Raw genomic sequence first — 21,266 nt, 5'->3', positions numbered from 1 at the left:
CCTTTTGCAAAGTGCACAGTCAGTCTATTTTCCTTTAGTAAATCAACTCCATAGTGTCAGTAAGTACGGTATCTGTACAACCTAATCTTGTATATTCATGTTTTATGAAAAAAAAAAGATCTTGCAATGGATCACTCCCAAACAAAGGTTGCCTCCAGACAGGACAGTTTTTTTTTTTGCTTGGCCAAAGAAGGTTTGCTAAACTTTTGGCAATTGGTTCTTTTCATGTACAGAAAAAGAATGCAAATACAATACAATCCAGCATTGTTCTCAGTAGACGATCGATAACATGGGATGCCATTGATCTAAATGATTACATGGAGTGCAGGGCTGTGGAGTTTCTGTGATATTTCTTTTCACATCTATTGTTTCACTAGAACATGCAATTAGAACGCGTCACACAATTCCACAGAAAATCTCACAGAGTGATCATCTGCATTTTAATTGGCGCACGGATTTTCAGGATCCTGTGTTTTTTTGTTTTTGTTTGGTTATATTGTTCTTGATACAAAAAAAAAAAACACCTACATTATGGCCGTACAATCAGACACCTTCGTTGGTGAGAATTCTCTCAGTAATGGTGAGAATCCAAACACCCAGACAAAGCATAATATATGTACAATACAACTAAGTATTGACTTTCCCTTAACAGCACAAATACCGTGCTCTAAGCCTGCTGTGGGACATACAAAAGACTGAACATACAGTAACTTATTACAGGTAAGACTGCAGAACACAACAAAACACCAGATATTCACCCAGATTGTTATTAAAGCGGCAGTAAACCGCCACAAAATATATATATTTTTTTTTAAATCAGGCCCCCTGCAGGTTTAAGTCATAATGCACTAGTATGCACTGCATACTAGCACATTATGACAGACTTACCTGTACACAGAGCCCTCCAGCGCTGCACTGTCATGGCTGCCCCGCGCTTTAATCTTACCCGGTCTTCCTTTCGGGTTTGTGAGCTCCAGCTGTATGAATGGCCGGGTCCGCAATGACGTCACTCCCCTGCATGTGCGCGAGAGCCCCGGCATGGAGCTATGAAGCTACGTCACGGGTATGCCATCCTTTCAGAGCACGTGTGCCGATAACATAACCGGCTGCATCTCATTTGTATATCTCCTAAACAGTGCTATTTTAGCAGATATTCACTGTACCTACAGGTAATCCTTATTATAGACTTACCTGTAGGTACAAGTGGACTCCACTTCCACTTTAAAGCTGAGGTCGAGGTATGGCAATTTTTACACAGTTGCAATGGTCCAGCTTGGACCACTGGTGCCTCCCATAATGTGTTGCGTTGTCCAACACCCCACCTTAAACTTGATCTTTTATAAGTATGTGCCATTCATGTGGGTTTCCTGTGAAAGCTGGTAGGCACCACTATTCCAGTGATCTCCTCTAGCTTCTGGGTCCCATGCCGAGTGGTTGCTCACTTAGCACGGACATCATTCGAACAACACTTTGCCTTTTCTCAGTGAATGCAAAGCATTCTCTGATTGGACAAAGTGGAGAGGTGATCGGTGATCTCCATCTCGTCCAACCAGAGAATGCCTTACATTCGTTCAGAAAATACTAAGTGTTGTCTGAATGGTGCCTGTGACGAAAAAGTGTTCATTAAGCAACAGGGTAGCCACTCGGCACGGACCTGGAAGCTAGCGGAGATCACTGGAGTAGTGGTGCCTACTATAGTGATTTCCAGATTCCACGGGTTTGGCACATACATACTTACATTGGTCCAAGTTGGACCAATGTAACTATGCAAAGAAAGCCATACCATACCTTCATCGTTAAAGTTGTCATACATGGGAAGACCACTCATCTGAAAAGACATTAAGTTTTCCTACCATCCTCAAACTTTCTGTATAGCCTGAATACAACTGACTTTCTGCTTAAATCAGGTCATGCTTTAGTGTAGACTATGTGAAATTCTTCTTCTATTTTCAATGGAGGGCAACAGAAGAATCTCACTATTGGCAGCCACGAAGTGGCACCATTAAGAATTGCCAGCATATGAAAAAGCTTGTTAAGTTAGCTTGTCATGGGGGTTGCCATGTTGACCCCCTTCCTAAAAAGCAAGGTGCCTTGTATTCTAAGCCCAGGTTCCTCAACCAGGATTTTGTGGAACTCTAGGGTTCCTCCAAAGGTTGCCAGCGGCCCCTTGAGCAATTAGCAATTTCTGCCTCTCGGATAAGTTCCCACTGACACCAATGATTTTTCTAGCTATCTGTAAGGGGGGTAATTCTTCCCAAAGACCACAAATGTAAGGAGCATTCTTCCCACTGACTGGAAAGTTATTTCTAATGTTCCTCTGTGTTGAAAAGGTTAAGGCAAATAGCAGTGAAATGGTTGACTATACCTATAAGGTAGAGGGGGTTTCTGATGGCGACATCAGTGGAACATGCCAACGTAATTCATATATGAAACATGTAGCCTCCATCAGATGCTCAGGGTGACAACAGAAGAGCACAACTGGGACACAGGGACAGAGTATTGTCACCCTACAAAAGAGAGTTCCCAAGCAAGAACCCTCTTGGCGAGATCATTAGGTATTTTTAAAAGAAAGCTGCAGATTTACAAATATTAAAAAATTACTTATGAATTGACTCTAAATATAAGATTTCTTTTAAAGTACAATGCTGTTATCCAAAGGTGTCTCCGTTGCTCTTCCATCCAGAGTGAAGACACTCTAAGTCAGAAAGTGTGTTTCTGGCCAGATCACCAGGTGAAAACAATGGAAAGAAAGGTCTAAAAAAAGAAAACAAGTGCAGTCACCACATCTAAGGATTGGTAAGTTGCAGTATATTACATTTTTGGGTTTAATACTGCTTTGAAGCACCCAGTCATTGAGATACAAGTCCAATCTTGATTGTTCAGAGATGTCATGCAATGTTTGTTACTACATCAGTCATCTGCTCTCAGTCAGGTGACAGAATGTTAAGAAACACTTTACGAGGGTGGTGACCGTTCCTATAAATTATGAAACTCATTGAGATTGGTGGCAATGAGAACACAACGTACGGTTTAATTATTGCCAAGGGTTTGATGCGTGCGTATCTTGGTTCTCTATAATGTTGTATTTTGAAATGACATCACTGCCATTCCTCACTGCCATCTCTTGCCATTACTGCCAACTAAAAGTAAACCCAATCATTAAAATTTAATTTAGGCTTTAACTTGTTGATGTTACGTCAAAAGTTTAATTATTTGTAATCTGTAACTTTCATTAAAATAGCATTCTATACCTTCCAACTTTCCTAGATGATAAGGAGGGACACTTTTTAGTATGAGGTATACAGGCCATGCCTCCAGTAAGGCAGACTACAAAGAATTAATAGGCACAGTTATTAGATAAAATACATCTAAAGGCAAAACTTTTTGTTTTTTTTAGTTTTGGATAGAGTAAAGAGGGATTAGACCCCCTTTCAGGATATTGTCATTGCTGCCTGTGCCCCCATTAGGGAGAGTCACCTTCTCTATTTACCCTGCTGACCATTAGCACTGAAAGTGAAAAAAAATGCTAAATGTTGGCTTGTCACCAGAACAGGAATAGAGGGGAAATCTTCCATTGGGGGGCACTAGTTCTGTTGATACCCCAGAACTCCCTCACTTTGGAGGGGTTTCCTCTCACTTACTGTTTTGGCTATGGGATCGGAAGTGAAGGGAAATCTCCCCAATGGGGCACAGATGTCCAAAAAAATAACCCTCCCTTACTCTATCCAAAACGAAAAAAAAAAAAAAAGTTTTGCCTTTAGTTCTACTTTACACACACACACACACACTTGCTTTTTTCCCGCCAATATTTTTCTTTAACCACTAGTCGACCAGCCACCGCAGTTGTACTGCAGCACGTTGGTTCGGCTGGGCAAATCGCCGTAGCTGTACGTCGCTACTTTAGGAGGTGACACGGTGACAGCTGGCATGCAATCTCCCCCGCAGAATGTACACATGGGCAGCTCAGTTTTCATTCCAGCACACTGCCTATGTACTGAGGTGACTGCACTCCTGCACATGCCTGGAGCAACATTAGCTTGCCAGCCAATCAAGATAGCTGAACCAACAAGAAGCTGGGAGAAGATGCCGGTGCTGACAAGGGACTTTGCAGGTGTTAGATCTTTGGAAGTAAGTATTTTTGCTGTTAATTCCACTTTAAAGGGGTTGTAAAGCTTTGTTTTTTTTTTTTAAATAACAAACATGTCGTACTTACATCCACTATGCAGTTCGTTTTGCATCATCCTCTTCTGGGGTCCCTCAGCGGTGCTCCTGGCTCCTCCCCGCATCGAATGTCCACGTTGGAGAAGCTCTCTCCTATGGTGGACACCTGTGCGGGTGTGCTCCCGAGTCCTGCATCTGTGTCTATTCACAGAATGAGAATGCAGGACTCGGCCCCGCCTCCCATCACCGCATCATTGGATTTGATTGACAGCAGCGGGAGCCAAAGGCTGCGCTGCTATCAATCTATCCAATCAGGACATGAGACACCAACTAGAGCTGCTGTGCTTGTTCCCGGCCGGAGAAGGATCAGGGTCAGGTAAGCAAAACGGGGGCTGCAGCACCACAGGAGGTTTTTCACCTTAATGCATACAATGCATTAAGGTGAAAAACCATGAGGGTTTACATTCACTTTAATACTGCCTTTTCAAAAGAACAAATGTAATAATTTAGGTCAGGCAGGTTTTGGTAAGTAAAAGTTATATTTAAAAAGGAGAGACAATTGAAAAGGAAAGAGGGACAACGGGATTTGATTCAGAAAGAGGGAAAGACCTTACAAATAAGGGACAGGTCAAAGCTATGTACTCCTTAAAGCAGGGGTCTCCAAACATGCTATACAAAGGACCAATCTGCTGTCCTTAAGACTTTGGGGGGGCCGGACTGTGGCCAATATGAGTAGAAAATGCCCCAATGCCAGTGGGAGTAAACAATGCCTCAGGCTTGGTGGTTAGTGGGAGTAAAAATTTTAGATAACACTTGGGGTCAGTAGTATGTGGAATAGTGCCCCGTAGTTGGTATTAGAGGGAGGAACGGGGCACCTCATTGGTATCAGTGGGAGGAACAGTGCCCCATTGATGTTAGTGGGAGGAATAGTGCCCAATTGATTTCAGTGGGAGGAATCGTGCACCATTGATTTCAGTGGGAAGAATAGTGCCTGACTGATTTCAGTGGGAGGAATAGTGTCCCATTGATTTCAGTGGGAGGAATAGTGCCCCATTGATTTCAGTGGGAGGAATAGTGCCCCATCATTGGTTTTAGTGGGAGGGAAAATGCCCCACTGTTGGAGTCAGCGAAAATAATGGTGTCTCATTGTTGATGTCAGTGGGAGGAATAGTGCCCTAAGGGCTGGATAAAAGCTAGCAAAGGGCCATATCTGTGCCCGCTGTCCACAGTTCGGAGACCACTGCCTTAGAATAACAACACTCTCTCCATTTCCCCCAGTCGTGCTTCTGTCACTTAGTTGGTGCTCTTGGAGACACACATTGCTCAGACATGTTCCAACGTTGTCACTATTAGCCCCCTTTTACATTGGCACCCTTATGGCTCAGTGGGAGATCCTGGACTGATCACCTGCTGACTCATTGTGACCCATATAATCATGTGTAGTGATTGCATCCACTGATATCTACCCACATCCAGTCAGGTCCACAAAAAAGCAAACTGATTGCATTTGGTCCAACGAAACTTTACGTCAGTAAGCGGCTAAACATCTGGTTACATTTGGACGTCCATCACGGTCCATTTTTGATCTAATGACAGGTCAAGAACAGACTGACGGAACACCCGTGTGAAATGGGCCTTTTTCCAGAGCAGGGTTCCTCAACCAGGGTACCTTGGGACTCTAGGGTTCCTCCATAGATAGGATACTAGGGGGAAGAATACTCCTTACACTTGAGGTCATTGGGAAGAATTCCCTCCTTAGAGATAGCTAAAAAGATCAATGGTGTCAGTGGGAACTTATCTCAGAGGCAGAAATCATGGAAGTCAGCAATAAACAATTTCTGCCTCTGAGATAAGTTCCCACTGACACCATTGATCTTTTTTAGCTATGGGGGAATTCTTCCCAATGACCACAAGTGTAAGGAGCATTCTTCCCACTGACCATCACACTAATGTATCATGAGTTGTAGATATAGTAGTCATTATCAGGGGTTCCCTGAGACCGGAAAGTTATTTCTAAGGTTCCTCTGTGTTGAAAAGTTTGAAAAAGGCTGGTCCAGAGCAATGATGTAAGCATACAGAAGTACCAAGGCGCTAATTAAGTAAAGATGGCAAAATGTAATCAAATAAATTAATCCAAATTTACACTTAGGCAAAAGAAGGATAGCATCGAGGTGGAGGGCAAGAGTCCACAGCACAGCGTCAACGACCCGCAAAGATCGATGAGCCAGGTAATGGAGAGCCAGACTTTCCAGGAAGCATGCCACAACCGGAGTCTAGTACAGGAGAGCTACAAAAAAGTTTTCCTCTAAATGGGACTTTCAAGGGCAGTACTCCTCAGAAGATCAAAACATAAATGTAAAAAGTAGTATTTTATTTAAAAAAGGTTAAAAAATGAAGAAGATATACAAATTTACACAGGATGCATTTACAATAATACAAGCCAGTTGAAAAACCACTACTCTGTTAGGTGTGTTTAGCAACAGAGATGACCCAGCGCGTTTCGAGTTAGCGATATTAGTTCTCTTCTGCAGGGGTAGGGGGTTCTACACAGGACATTATACGTCTACAATTAATAAAGAGAGATATAAGAATATATAAATTGTATATCACAACAAAAATTGGTCAGATATTTAATACAAATCCACTGACCATAAGGCTTGCATACAGAATTATCGATCTTGCATCCACATGGAAGCATTTAAGAAAATGTTGCTGCCATATGCAAACCAATCAGGGTCCAGAGAGAGCGGGCACGTACAGAAAAGTCCCCGGCCAGTGAAAGTTACCCACTCAGGGCACTCAATCCGGACCTCAGCAAAAATGCCCCACTTGTAGCCCAAAGCGACTAATATTGCTGTAAACAATGGAGATACGTTATTAGAAACCACTAACTACAACATTAGATTGGGGTATTTATTACTGAGTAATAATCTATGCATAATAGTTCACAGGTGTACAGAACAGGTTATTATAGATAGTTAAGACACAGCGATAAAACTGCCGGTAATCACCGGGCTGACATCAGAACTAGGACTTCTTGTACCAAGTCAAGAGCAAGTAGCCTAGTGTGGGGAAAAAAAGAGCCATAAGTCCACAGAGAGACATGCAAACCATGCATATTTCACATGGTAATGGTCTAGAAAGATCTAGGTATATGTGGCATTAGAGTCCTAAAGAACTACAAATACCTGAAGAAAAAGTTCATGTGGTTACCTGAGCTTCAGCTCAATCCCTGTGTGGTGACGTCTGGCCTGGAAATGCAGCAAGTGATTAGGGCCATGAAAGGTGCCAGTTTATATGGGTATCACATTATCAGCGTCATATATCTGGCAGGACTACTTTTTTCATTTATGCTTTGATCTTCTGAGGAGTACTGCCCTTGAAAGTCCCATTTAGAGGAAACCTTTTTTTGTAGCTTGTATGGTTTAGGGATGTGGGCACCATCTCCTAGTCTTTGGACAATTAGCACTATTCAGTCCATTTCCAATTACCGCGTAGCAAATACCCATTCCTCGTCCTGTGCTAACTTTTTTGTCCATAGGTATACACTATTTTTATTAACATGTGATTACCATTATGACTAATTACGCAGGTAGAAACTGGGACAATGTGATGTCTAGTTTCTACAAAAGTTCACCAAAAAGGAGCAAAAGGATACAGAACTTTCTTCCATATTTTTCAACTTGAAGAAAATGTTAGAGAAAAAAATCCCTAAATCACTGGCACATACATTCTTTTGAATAATACATAAAAAAATAACATCAATCCTTTTGATTTACGGATCCAAATTTTTCCCACTATGGAAAACATTGGATCGACATTCAAATCAAAAATGAGTGGGAAAAGAACCTGTTCAAGGGGAATGATGTCCCTCCTTATAGAGCAATACCAAAAAAGCTTGAAGGAAATTGACAGGGAATTAGACTCCATCTATATACAACTTGCAGTCTTCAAAAATCATGCATTGTATGTACAATATGACAAAGAGTTGAACAAACATCTTGAGCAATTTAATAGGGAGACCTTGATCAAAAAAGAGAAAAAATCCCACAGGGACAAAAATGCCTTTCAGGAACACAAAGCTTATAATTGGAAGAATACACAGTTCAAAACTAGATCCAACTTTAACCCCTTGCCGACCAGCACACAGCCCAGTGGCACGGCTGGGCAAATGGGCGTACAGGTACGTCCCCTTTAAATTGCGGCATAGTGGGCACGCGCATCCGCTGCGTACTCCGTGAGCGTGCCCGTGGGTCCCGCGCACTTGATGTCCGCCGGGGGCCCGCGATCGTGTCACGGAGCGGCAGAACGGGGAGATGCCGATGTAAACAAGGCATTTCCCTGTTCTGCCTAGCAACATGACAGGGATCTACTGCTCCATATCATCGGGAGCAGTGATCTCTGTCATGTTCTAGTGAGACAATCCCTCCTACCGTTAGAATCACTCCCTAGGACACACTTAACCCCTTGATCGCCCCCTAGTGTTTAACCCCTTCCCTGCCAGTGTCTTTTTCACAGTAATCAGTGCATTTTTATAGCACTGATCGCTGTATAAATGACAATGGTCCCAAAATAGTGTCAAAAGTGTCCGCCATAATTTCGCAGTCATGATAAAAATCACAGATCGCCGCCATTACTAATAAAAAAAAATATATAATAATAAAAATTCCATAAAACTATCCCCTATTTTGTAGACGCTATAACTTTTGCGCAAACCAATCAATATACGCTTATTGCGATTTTTTTTTACCAAAAATATGTAGAAGAATACATATCGGCCTAAACTGACAAAGACATTTTTTTATATATATATTTTTGGGTGATATTTATTATAGCAAAAAGTAAAAAAATATTGCTTTTTTTTTTTTTTTTTCAAAATTGTCGCTCTTTTTTTTGTTTATAGTGCAAAAAAATAAAAACCGCAGAGGTGATCAAATACCACCAAAAGAAAGCTCTATTTGTGGAAAAAAAAGGACGTGAATTTTGGGTGTGTCGCACGACCGCGAAATTGTCAGTTAAAGCAATTCAGTGCCGAATCGCAAAAAGTGCTCTGGTCAGGAAGGGGGTAAATCCTTCCAGTAAATTTCTAGTACAGGAGAGGAGGTGGGTGGGAATACACATTTTAGGGCTCCACCTCCTCACCTATTTTTTTTTACAAACAATAAATATTTAGGGTGGTCACATATACACTTATATAATGATTTATATGATTTTTATAATTATATTATTTTAATAATCACAGTTATTTTGTTTGAATACATTTTGGCATTTTTACTGATTCAGCGCCTTGGTACCTCTGTTTCTTACGAGCCTCCAGGACTTCCCTGGATCTGTATCCACCAAGTGCTGAGGATCTCTAACAATTTGCCAGTAGCTTTCCTTCGGATCTGCCCTACACCTGGCTAACTTCCCAGTAGGCATGCCACAATGGGGTCTAGTACTGGCCTCACTCCACACTCAGGGCTGGAACTGATGCCGGGAGAGAAGGTAGGTGGGCATACGCGTTTCGAGGTTCCGCCCCCCCACTGTTTAAATTTTTTTTTATTACATACAATAACTATTTAGGATGATTACATATACACTTACATAGCTTCTTATCATTTTTATAATTTGATTATATTAATTATTTTAATGATCTTTTGTTTGAATTCATTTTGGCATTTTTACTGATTTCAGTGCCTTGGTACCTCTGTTTCCTTACAACCCCCTCGGATCTTCCCTCGATCGGTATCCACCAAGTGCTGCGGATCTCTAGCAATTTCCTATTGGCTTCCCTTTGGATTCACCCCCACACCTAGCTTCCTTCCCTGGCTGGTCGGTTGGTGCTGTCACCTGCCTATTTCCTCACCACAGCTTTGCCACCACTTCATCCTGTTTTTTTCTATGCGCTTTACAATCCAGCCGCTACTTGTGTTTTACAATTCATTGTGAGCCCTTGGTTTGTGCTTTAGGCATGAATATCTTTTTTTGCTCAGAACAATGATGTGCAGTGCATGTGGGCAGGAAATGGCTGGACGAGGCTGGAGGAGATAAGCAGAACTATGATGTATAGAAAGGAAAAAAGTATTTCATGTATATAAAAAAAACAAAAAAAAAAAAAACAAAGCAGTGGTTTAAAATTCCTGGTGAATAGGCAAAAAAATTCAGGTTAATATCTAATGCCAGGTGCCTTATAAAGTACCTGCATGCAGACGCAGACCAAAGGTCCACCGGATTTCATTATAAAAGACAACTGAAACACAAAAACAAAGCAAAACATTCCATAGAATGGAAGGCTGATAACGGTCAGTACACTCCGCCATACAATCGCACAATGTTTGCAGCCAGTGATGGGCTTACCTTACCCCAGTAGGATGTTGACATTCCAGTTCCTCATTCTCCAGGCTGATTGTATTGATTTTTCCCGTTCCCTCCAGGCCTGATAGTGAAGGGAAAACCTAAAGCTGCCATAGTATTAGGCTCCTGTGTAAATATGCAGGGCAGAGGAAAAGATTCCGTCTACTTCTGAAATTTCATCAGCAAAATTACCAAACAGTTTCTTCTTCTGCTTTAATAAACGTCGGCAATACAGGATGTGGCTGAGCGGAGTAACACCATCTACAGCGGTTTATGGCATAACTTCTTCAGAATAACTGTAAGAGCATTCTTAAAGCTGAAATCTTACATACACATATACACTTTATTACCAAAACTATTGGGACACCTGCCTTTACACACACATAAACTTTAATGACATCCCAGTCTTACTCTGTAGGGTTCAAAATTGAGTTGGCCCACCCTTTGCAGCTATAACAGCTTCAACTCTTCTGGGAAGGCTGTCCACAAGGTTTAGGAGTGTGTTTATGGGAATGTTTGACCATTCTTCCAGAAGTGCATTTGTGAGGTCAGACACTAATGTTGGACGAGAAGGCCTGGATCGCAGTCTCCGCTCTAATTCATCCCAAAGGTGTTCTATCGGGTTGAGGTCAGGACTCTGTGCAGGCCAGTCAAGTTCCTCCACCCCAAACTCGCTCATCCATGTCTTTATGGACCTTGCTTTTTGCACTGGTGTGCAGTCATGTTGGAACAGGAAGGGGCTTTCCCCAAACTGTTCCCACAAGGTTGGGAGCATGAAATTATCCAAAATGTCTTGGTATGCTAACGCCTTAAGAGTTCCCTTCACTGGAACTAAGGGGCCAAGTCCAACCCCTGAAGAGCAACCCCACACCATAACCCCCCTCCACCAAATGATTTGGAGAGGTTGGCCAATACTTTTGGCAATATAGTGTGGGTGAGCGAGTTTGGCGTGGAGGAACTTGACTTGACTCATCCAACATCAGTGCCTGACCTCACAAATGCGCTTCTGGAAGAATGGTCAAACATTCCCATAGACACACTCCTAAACCTTGTGGACAGCCTTCCCAGAAGAGTTGAAGCTGTTATAGCAGCAAAGGGCGGGCCAACTCAATATTGAACCCTACAGACTAAGACTTGGATGCCAGTGAAGTTCATGTGCGTGTAAAGGCAGGCGTCCCAATACAGTGTAAACTGTATATATTCCTCAATAGCCAATAAGTATATAAATCCATTTTGTGTGCACCAAACACTTTTTCGAACCCAGATATTACTTTGTAAAATAGCAGTGATATCACCACTGTGCTGTACATAGCCTGTACAGAGAGTAGAGCTGTGGGAGGGACTCAGCAGGCCCACCTACTACAGGCTGCCTGTGGAAAACTACAGCAGGGGGCGGAGATAAGACCAGTCACCCTTTACAAGGAGAGGGAGCAGCAGAGACCGGTCTTTACAGGAAGTAAAGTCCCACACTGGATTACTGCACAGATCTGGAAGAAATACACAAAGCACACCAAGTGTCAGGAAAAAATGCACATGACGAATAGATTTAGACAATATTTGCATATCTTGGGTGTCAACTTTATAGTGAGCCTGTCACCATCAACTTCCAGTCCCTGAGACAGAGCAGGAAGTAGGGAGATCTCTCCAAAGTGATGAGAAATTCCTCTTAGTTGTCAGCAACACGGGTGTCCCCACACTGGAAGATCCAGTAAATCAACCCCATTGTGTCTTAAAATGCCTTCTATCCCACCACTAAGGCTGATCATACACAGTTCGTTTTTTTGTTAGTTCAGTCCAAAACAACTAATGCCTGGTACACACATTCAGTTTTTTTTTTCGTTCAACCCAGCGGGCTAAACAAAAAAGCCCCCAAAAAACGGAGATATCGCTGTACTAACACAAATTATGTTAGTGCAGCAATCTGTCCCACTGTGCCATTGTGTGCTGACAGTAGGACTCCCCCCAGGAAAGCTCATCCGGAAAGCATGCAATTTTGTGTGTGATCCTGACACGCAAAGGTTTGAACCTAGCCTAAAGCCGGATACACACTATACAACTTTTGTTGTTCGATTTCCTTTAGATTTACCTTCAACCATGTAGTGGAAGGGCCTGTCTGATTGCATACAAATTTAAAGTGTTTAGGTTCAACCTCATATTATATGGTTTTGGTAAATCTAAAGGAAAGAAAATGTGTATCCAGCTTAAAGCAGTTGTATACCCCGCTTTCACATTTTTACCTGCAGGTAAGCCTATAATAAGGCTTACCTGTAGGTAAAATTAATATCTCCTAAACCTGTACAGTTTAGCCACTTGCCGACCGCCGCACGCCGATGTACGTCGGCACAATGGCAGCGGTTGGCAAATGGCCGTACCTGTACGTCCCCTTTAATTTACTGGGCTAGTGGGCGCCCGCCTGCTGCTTACAGTGTGACTGTACCCACGGGTCCCGCGGACTCAATGTCTGCCGGTGTCCCACGACCGTGTCACAGAGCGGCAGAACGGGGAGGTGCCTATGTAAACAAGGCATTTCCCAATTCTCCCTGTCATCAGGAGCAGTGATCGCTGTCATGTCAGTGGAAGCCCATCCCCCCCACAGTTAGAATCACTCCCTAGGACACACCCCTTGATAGCAACCTAGTGGTTAACCCCTTCCCTGCCAGTGTCATTTACACAGTAATCAGTGCATTGTTATAGCACTGATTGCTGTATAAAATGACAATGGTCCCAACATAGTGTCAAAAGTGTCCAATGTGTCCGCCATAACGTCACAGTCCCGATAAAAATCGCAGATCGCCGCCATTACTAATTAAAAAAAAAGAATAATAAAAATGCCATAAATCGATCCCCTATTTTGTAGACGCTATAACTTTTGCGCAAACCAATCAATATACGCTTATTGCGATTTTTTTTTACCAAAAATATGTAGAAGAATACTAAATCGGAACAAACTGAGGAAAAAATTAGTTTTTTATATATATTTTTGGGGGGATATTTATTATAGCAAAAAGTAAAAAATATTGCTTTTTTTTCAAAAATGTCACTTTCTTTTTGTTTATAGCGCAAAAAATAAAAACCACAGAGGTGATCAAATACCACCAGCAGAAAGCTCTATTTGTGGGAAAAAAAGGACGTCAATTTTGTTTTGGCGTAACGTCGCACGACCGCGCAATTGTCAATTAAAGTGACGCAGTGCCGAAGCCCAAAAAGTGCTCTGGTCGGGAAGGGGGCAAATCCTTTCCGGGGCTGAATTGGTTAAGAGATATTCACCTTGCATGCAGCCGCTGACGTCAGCAGGCGCACGCGCTCTGAAGGTCCGGCGGATGCTGACGGAAAATCAGAGCTCCTTGCCGGAAAGAGGACTCCTGAGGGAGTGACGGCATCTCGGCTCCGGCCACTCACAGCGCCAGAGCCGCGAACCCGGAAAGAACGCAGAGGCAACATGTTAGCTCCCTCAGCTTCGTTCTAAGGTAAGTATATCATAATGAACTAGTATGCGATGCGTATGTGTGTACACCCCAGGTGTGTCTTCCACTATATACAGTATGTAAACCCCAGGAAAGTTTCTTATTATATGTGCACATCCCAGGTATGTCTCCTAGGTATCGGAAATGATCTTGCACAGAGCAGACATGCCAATTCCACCTTTGTTTTAACTCAGGACCACGATCACCTGTATATGAGAATTTATGGTACATTCTAGTCTGATAACTGAACGGGATCCTCTTTGAAAAAGTGCCAATTAAAGTGGAATATTAATTTATTTTAGGTGTTTATTTAGCTCCAATATTCTACGCAGCACTTTGCATACTGCATATTCACATCAATCCCTGCCCTCAAGGACCTAAGTTCCTTATCTCACCTACATACATTCATACACATACCAGGGCTAAGTTAGACCGGAGACAATTGACCTACCAGCATATTTTTGGAGTGTGATAATAAACCGGAGCAAACCCACACAAGAACAGGAAGAGCAAGCAAACTCCATGCAAATAGGGTCCTGCCTGGGATTCAAACTGAGGACCGCAGAACTGCCAACCACTCAGGCACTCTGATACGATCGCCTTGTATAAATCCATAAAAGGTTCATATGATCAACTTTCTGCAAAGTTATTTGCATTTAAGCCATTGCAAATGACAAGGGGGCACTCTTTGAGCCTGAAGGAAAATAGGTTTAACCTCCACACAAGGAAAGGCTTCTTTACAGTTATGCCCCGCACACACAGTCGGACATTGATCGGACATTCTGACAACAAAGTCCATGGATTTTTTCCGACGGATGTTGGCTCAAACTTGTCTTGCATACACACGGTCACACAAAGTTGTCGGCAAATCCGATCGTTCTGAACGTGGTGACGTAAAACACGTACGTCGGGACTATAAACGGGGCAGTGGCCAATAGCTTTCGTCTCTTAATTTATTCTGAGCATGCGTGGCACTTTGTGCGTCGCATTTGTGTACACACGATGTGTGTACACAACGGATTTTGTTGTCGGAAAATTTTATAGCCTGCTCTCAAACTTTGTGTGTCGGAAATTCCGATGGAAAATGTGTGATGGAGCCTACACACGGTCGGATTTTCCGACAACAAGGTCCTATCACACATTTTCTGTCGGAAAATCCGATCGTGTGTACGGGGCATAAGAGCTGTGAAAATTTAGAATAGACTTCCACAGGAGCTAGTTCTAACCAACTCAATGGATTGCTTCATATAAAAAGGCTAAATGTCTTTCCAAATGCACAAAAAATAACAGGCCACTAATATTTATAAGAAATAACATTGTAGATTGTTGGTCCTGTCAATATTTGTTTGTTTTAGGGAATCAGGAGGGACTTTTTTTTCCTCTGTTAGAGCAAATTAGAATACGGTTTATAAAGATTATTGTTCTCTGACTCAACGTTTGTTTTACAGAGTTCTGAGGATGCATTTTTTTTCTAAATTTTTTTTGTCATTTGGTTAAATTCCTGAAAAATGTGTCTTTTTTTCAACCAGACTGAGTTTTGTAATCAATGCTGTATCGCCATGCTATTTACTTCCCTATGAGGGTAGAGGTTATCCTACATTCCCCCAGTAAAATCATCCCATAATATTGATAATCTACAAAGACCATACACTGGACACTGGCCATACACTAGTCGAATTCTTTTTTTTCAAAATTTCTCGCATTAAGAACATTAATTCGATTTTTTATTTGTTAGCAGGGTCAGATCACCATTTATTTTTTCTTCCACAGTGAGACAGTGCTCCATTCGCACTGCAATACTGGTTTGATGTGCAGTATGCAAAAATGCAGACATACTGCATTTTTTCACAGCTCACTCAATGGTATCACATGTAAGACTTCAAACAAAATTATTAAGCAGAAAAAAAGTATACAGCTCAATGTACAAAAACTTGCATTTCACCAACCTCTGCCGGACCGCACTATGACAGCTGCTGGAATGGTAAAATGCTGTGTTTTACCATGGAAGGTAGAGCGAACCAACTCTTATTAATGCCACAATTAAATTTAAAAAAAAAGAATCTTGGAGAAAAGTTATTAAACTTGTTCTTAAAGTGCCCATACATGTGCGGATTTTCTGCAACACTCATTTTATATCTGTGCATGTATGGGCGGTGGTGATACACAGGAGCAATGGAAAAAGTCCTTGGAAGAGTCACTCCAACCAAGAAGGACAATCTACCCTATCTTCCATACTGTCTGGTAGTTATTCACCAGAAATGTATATTGTGGGAGGATAGAAGATACAATAGTTTGTCCTGATGCTCTTCCACCATCCCTGCATAATACAGAAGGATGTCACCTTCCCAAACCAGGTATTCACGCCAGAGGTGACCTTCACCTGTGACACCCAACACACAATCTAGAATGGTTACATTTTCTTTTCACCTTGTGTCCCTGTCAAACAATTGTTAGCTGTGTGTTGTATACTTTTTTTCATTTGCACTAACATCCAAATTTTTAGGACAAGCTTTCAGGGGGTGTGCCCATTCTTTAGTGTCCAAGCAATACTAATCAGTACTGGATCCAAAATTTCAGGACAAGCTTTTTGGGTGTACCCCCATCTTTAAGGTCAAGCGAGTACTGCTGTCCTTGCGCGATACAGAAGAATGTCACCTGCCTAAGCCAGTTCTTCATACCAGAGGTGACCACCATTGGTGACACCCAACACACAATCTACAATGGTTACATTTTTTTTCCAACTTGTGTATTTGTTAAACAATTTAGTACTGCTTGATCCACTGAGTACTAATTGGACCTTCAAGAAGGGGGTACACCTTGAAAGCAAGACGATTTACTGCATCTTCTATCCTGCCCGGTAGTTGTTTGTCTTACGGCTCTCCTGCTGTCCTTGTATGAAACGCAAAGATGTCACCCGCCCAAGCCAGGTATTCATGCCAAAGGTGACCTTCACCTGTGACACCCAACGCAAGATCTAGAATGGTTACATTTTATTTTCACCTTGTGTCCTTCTTAAACAAATGTTAACTGTCCGTGATACTTTTTTATTTGCACTAACATCCATATTTTCCGAACAAGCATACGGGGTGTACCCCCTACTTTAAAGCTCAAGGCAGTAAAGGATCCAAATTTTCAGGTCAAGTGTTCGGGGTGTACCCCCTTCTTCGAGGTCCAAGCATTATTGTTGTCCTTGCACAGTTCAGAAGGATGTAATCTTCCCCAGCCAGGTATTCATGCCAGAGGTGACCAACACTTGTTCTACAATGGTTACATTTTCTTTTTACCTTGTGTTTCCCATTTAAAAAAAAAAATAAAAAAAAATAAAAGTCAGCAGCTACAAATACTGCAGCTGCTGACTTTTAATAATCGGACACTTTACCTGTCCCATGGTCCAGCGATGCGGGGGATAGAAGCTCAGGTCGTCTCCCCCTCTGTTTGGCGGCGCTGGCATTGCAACTGTGGGCGCTGGCTGTGGCTTCACAACCGGGCACCCACTGCGCATGCGCGAGCAGCTCTGCATGCCTGGATTGGCCACTCAGTCATCTGGGACCTGTAATATGTCCCAGATGATTGACAAGAGGGAGGGGGCAGAGCTGAGCCCTTCCTGCGCCGAGGGGAAGTGATGTCACCAGCCCAGGCACTGAAGGAGGCAGATTACGAGGGACCCCCTAGCAACAGCCAATTAGAGGTGAGTAAAAAAAAAATTTTTTTCCAAATGTTTTTTTTTTTATTTTTTTTTGGGAACATTCATGCTTTTTTTTTTTTTTTCGGTGGAACACCACTTTAAGTTGCCTGCACTACTTTGATGTGACTTTGATTCAGTGACTTTGAAGTTGCGCAATACATATTTTCAGAATAAGCTTTTGGGGTGTACAGTACCCCTTCTTCAAGGTCCAAGCAGCGAATTCAGAATTTCAGGATAAGCTTTCAAGGTGTATCCCCTTCTTCAAGGTCCAAGTAGTAAGGGATCAAAATTTTCAAAATAAGCTTTTGGGGTGTACCCCCTTATTCAAGATCCAAACAGTACTGCTTGTATTTAACAATTGAGCACTGTTCCTGATACTTTTTTTATTTGTACTAACATCAAAATTTTCAGGATAAGCTTTCGGGGTGTACCCCCTTCTTTAAGCTCCAAGTAGTACTGTTTGGACCTTGAATAAGGGGGTACACCCCAAAAGCTTATTCTGAAAATTTGGATTCACTGCTGCTTGGATCTTGAAGAAGGGGGTACATCCCAAAAGCTTATCCCGAAAATTTGTTCCCCATACTACTTGGACCTTGAAGAAGTGGCTACATGCCGAATGCGTATCCTGAAAATTTGGATCCAGTACTACTTGGACCTTGAAGAATGGGCTACACCCCAAAAGCTTATCCTGAAAATTTGGATTAGCTGCTGCTTGGATCTTGAAGAAGGGGTTCACCCCAAAAGCTTATCCTGAAAATCTGGATCCAGTACTACTTGGAACGTGAAGAAGGGGCTGCACCCTGAAAGTGTATCCTGAAAATTTGGATCCAGTACTACTTGGACCTTGAAGAAGGGGCTACACCCCGAAAGCTTATCCTGAAAATGTGGATATTAATAAAAAACAATTGCTTAACAAGGACACAAGATGAAAATAAAATGTAACCATTCTAGATCATGCGTTGGGTGTCACAAGTGATGGTTGCCTTTGGCATGAATACCTGGTTTGGGCAGGTCACACCCTTCCATATTGTGTAAGGACAGCAGTACTACTAGGACCTTGAAGAAGGGAGTACACCCCTAAAGTTTCAACTGAAAATTTATACTTATTACTGCTTGGACCCTAAAGAAGGGGGTACACCCTGATAGTTTCATCTGAACATTTTGATTTAGTATCTAGTACTGCTTGGACCTCAAAGAAATGGCTAAACACAAAGATTATCCTAAAAATTTGGACGTAAGTGCAAATAAAAGAAAACAGTATCACAGACAATACTCAATTGCTTAACAAGGACACAAGGTGAAAATAAAATGTAACCATTCTAGATCGTGCGTTGGGTGTCACAGGTGATGGTCACCTCTGGCATGAATACCTGGCTTGTGCAGGTGACATCCTTCTGTATCGCATAAGGATAGCTGTACTGCTTGGACCTTGAACAAGTGGGTATACCCTGAAAATTTCATCTGAAATTTTATACTTATTACTGCTTGGACCCTAAAGAAGGGGGTACACCCTGATAGTTTCATCTGAACATTTTGATTTAGTACTGTTTGGACCTCAAAGAAGGGGGTACAACCTGAAAGTTTCATCTGAAATTTTAGACTTAGTACTGCTTGGACCTAAAAGAAGGGGGTACACCCTGATAGTTTCATCTGAAAATTTAGACTTAGTACTGCTTGGACCTAAAAGAAGGGGGTACACCCTGATAGTTTCATCTAAAATTTTAGACTTAGTATTGCTTGGACCTCAAAGAAGGAGGTACACCCTGATAGTTTCATCTGAAAATTTAGACTTAGTACTGCTTGGACCTCAAAGAAGGGGGTACACCCTGATAGTTTCATCTGAACATTTCGATTTAGTACTGCTTGGACCTCAAAGAAGGGGGTACACCCTGATAGTTTCATCTGAAATTTTAGACTTAGTACTGCTTGGACCTTAAAGAAGGGGGTACACCTGGATATTTTCATCTGAAATTTTAGACTTAGTACTGCTTGGACCTTAAAGAAGGGGGTACACCTGGATATTTTCATCTGAAATTTTAGACTTAGTACTGCTTAGACCTTAAAGAAGGGGGTACACCCTGATAGTTTCATCTGAACATTTCGATTTAGTACTGCTTGGACCTCAAAGAAGGGAGGTACACCCTGATAGTTTCATCTGAAATTTTAGACTTAGTACTGCTTGGACCTCAAAGAAGGGGGTACACCTGGATAGTTTCATCTGAAATTTTAGACTTAGTACTGCTTGGACCTCAAAGAAGGGGGTACACCCTGATAGTTTTATCTGAAATTTTAGACTTAGTACTGCTTAGACCTCAAAGAAGGGGGTACACCTGGATAGTTTCATCTGAAATTTTAGACTTAGTACTGCTTGGACCTCAAAGAAGGGGGTACACCCTGAAAGCTTGTCCTTAATATTTGGATGTTAGTACAAATAAAAAATGTATTGTGGACAGTACTCAATTGTTTTTGTTGCAAGTGCACTAATACAGCTACAATCATCTTTAAGAATTGTTAAAAAAAGTTAAACTGAATAAAAAACAAATAAAAATTTCAATTCTGCAACTCGTGCGCCTAAACATAGCAGTACGGCGATGCAAAAAGTACAGACTAAATAAATAAAGTTTAACAAGCGCTTGCACTGTCAACAGCCAAAATCATATTGCTGTTTATACTTTGTCACTTTTCTGTTGACAGTCAATATAACAGAGGAAGCAGCAGCAGCCGCGGCACCGTCTACAGGAGCCAACGCAAGCCGATACTTGATTAAACGTAAAACATCTGCAGGGCAATGACACCTTACCTGCCGCTGAGCTCAGAGTGCACAGGCGTGTGCGGCGACGTTAAGCCATGGCTCGCAGGAAGACGTCTTTTTTTAGTAAACACAGCTGAGGTTAGGACAGCGCTCGCCTCTCCTTTGGTACACCCAGAAACTAGTTTGCTCTAGCCTGAGAAGTGAGTACCTGATTTTTATGAAGTGCAATCTGAGAAGACTTCCAGTGATGTCAGCAGCTTGTCTCAAGGAAAAGCCCCAGCCCTGAACATGTTGTGTGGCATGGTAAGTGCAATCAACACCCAGCAGAGGAGGGAGCGCAGAACACACACACACACCTGGCTGGAAAGAAATGGAAAAGCTGGAATGTGGGTGATCTTACGCTGAGCTGTTCTGCAACCTCTGTCTTGTAACTCTTTAATGACCAAGACAAACTTCTTTTTTTTTCTTTTTTTTTTTTTTGCATATCAAAGCAGCAGCTTGCTCCACAAGTTAATGAATGGCCAAATCCCATTTGCTTTGTTTGTGATTAACTCATGACTACCTGGCAAAGGGTGGCATCCTGGACAGGCTGAAATGCAGGCATATAGAAGAGAAAAATAAATAAATAAATGCATCTCTGCAATCATTAACCACTTCAGCCCCGGAAGGATTTACCCCCTTCCTGACCAGAGCACTTTTTACAATTTGGCACTGTGTCGCTTTAACTGCTAATTGCGCGGTCATGCAATGCTGTAACCAAACGAAATTTGCGTCCTTTTCTTCCCACAAATAGAGCTTTCTTTTGATGGTATTTGATCACCTCTGCTGTTTTTATTTTTTTCCCCAAAAAATGGAAAAAGACCGAAAA

The 21,266-nt window shown here is 42.1% G+C and overlaps 1 protein-coding gene across 2 annotated transcripts in view; it reads right to left on the bottom strand.

Annotated features, from left to right (window-relative positions):
- Nucleotides 1-20,777, bottom strand: part of KCNJ15 (potassium inwardly rectifying channel subfamily J member 15) — a 120,128-nt gene extending 99,351 nt beyond the window's left edge. Inside the window, exon 1 of one of the 2 annotated variants that reach the window (XM_073617213.1) lies at nucleotides 20,607-20,777. The gene's annotated coding sequence lies outside the window, so the exon portion shown is untranslated. The other variant, XM_073617212.1, reaches the window with a different exon arrangement.
- Between the last annotated feature and the right edge of the window lie 489 nt (nucleotides 20,778-21,266).

The sequence above is a fragment of the Aquarana catesbeiana genome, linkage group LG02 (assembly GCF_042186555.1).
Source record: "Aquarana catesbeiana isolate 2022-GZ linkage group LG02, ASM4218655v1, whole genome shotgun sequence".
Lineage (NCBI taxonomy): Eukaryota > Metazoa > Chordata > Amphibia > Anura > Ranidae > Aquarana > Aquarana catesbeiana.
Note: the sequence above shows the minus strand (reverse complement) of the source record. Positions and strands in the feature narration are given on the sequence as shown.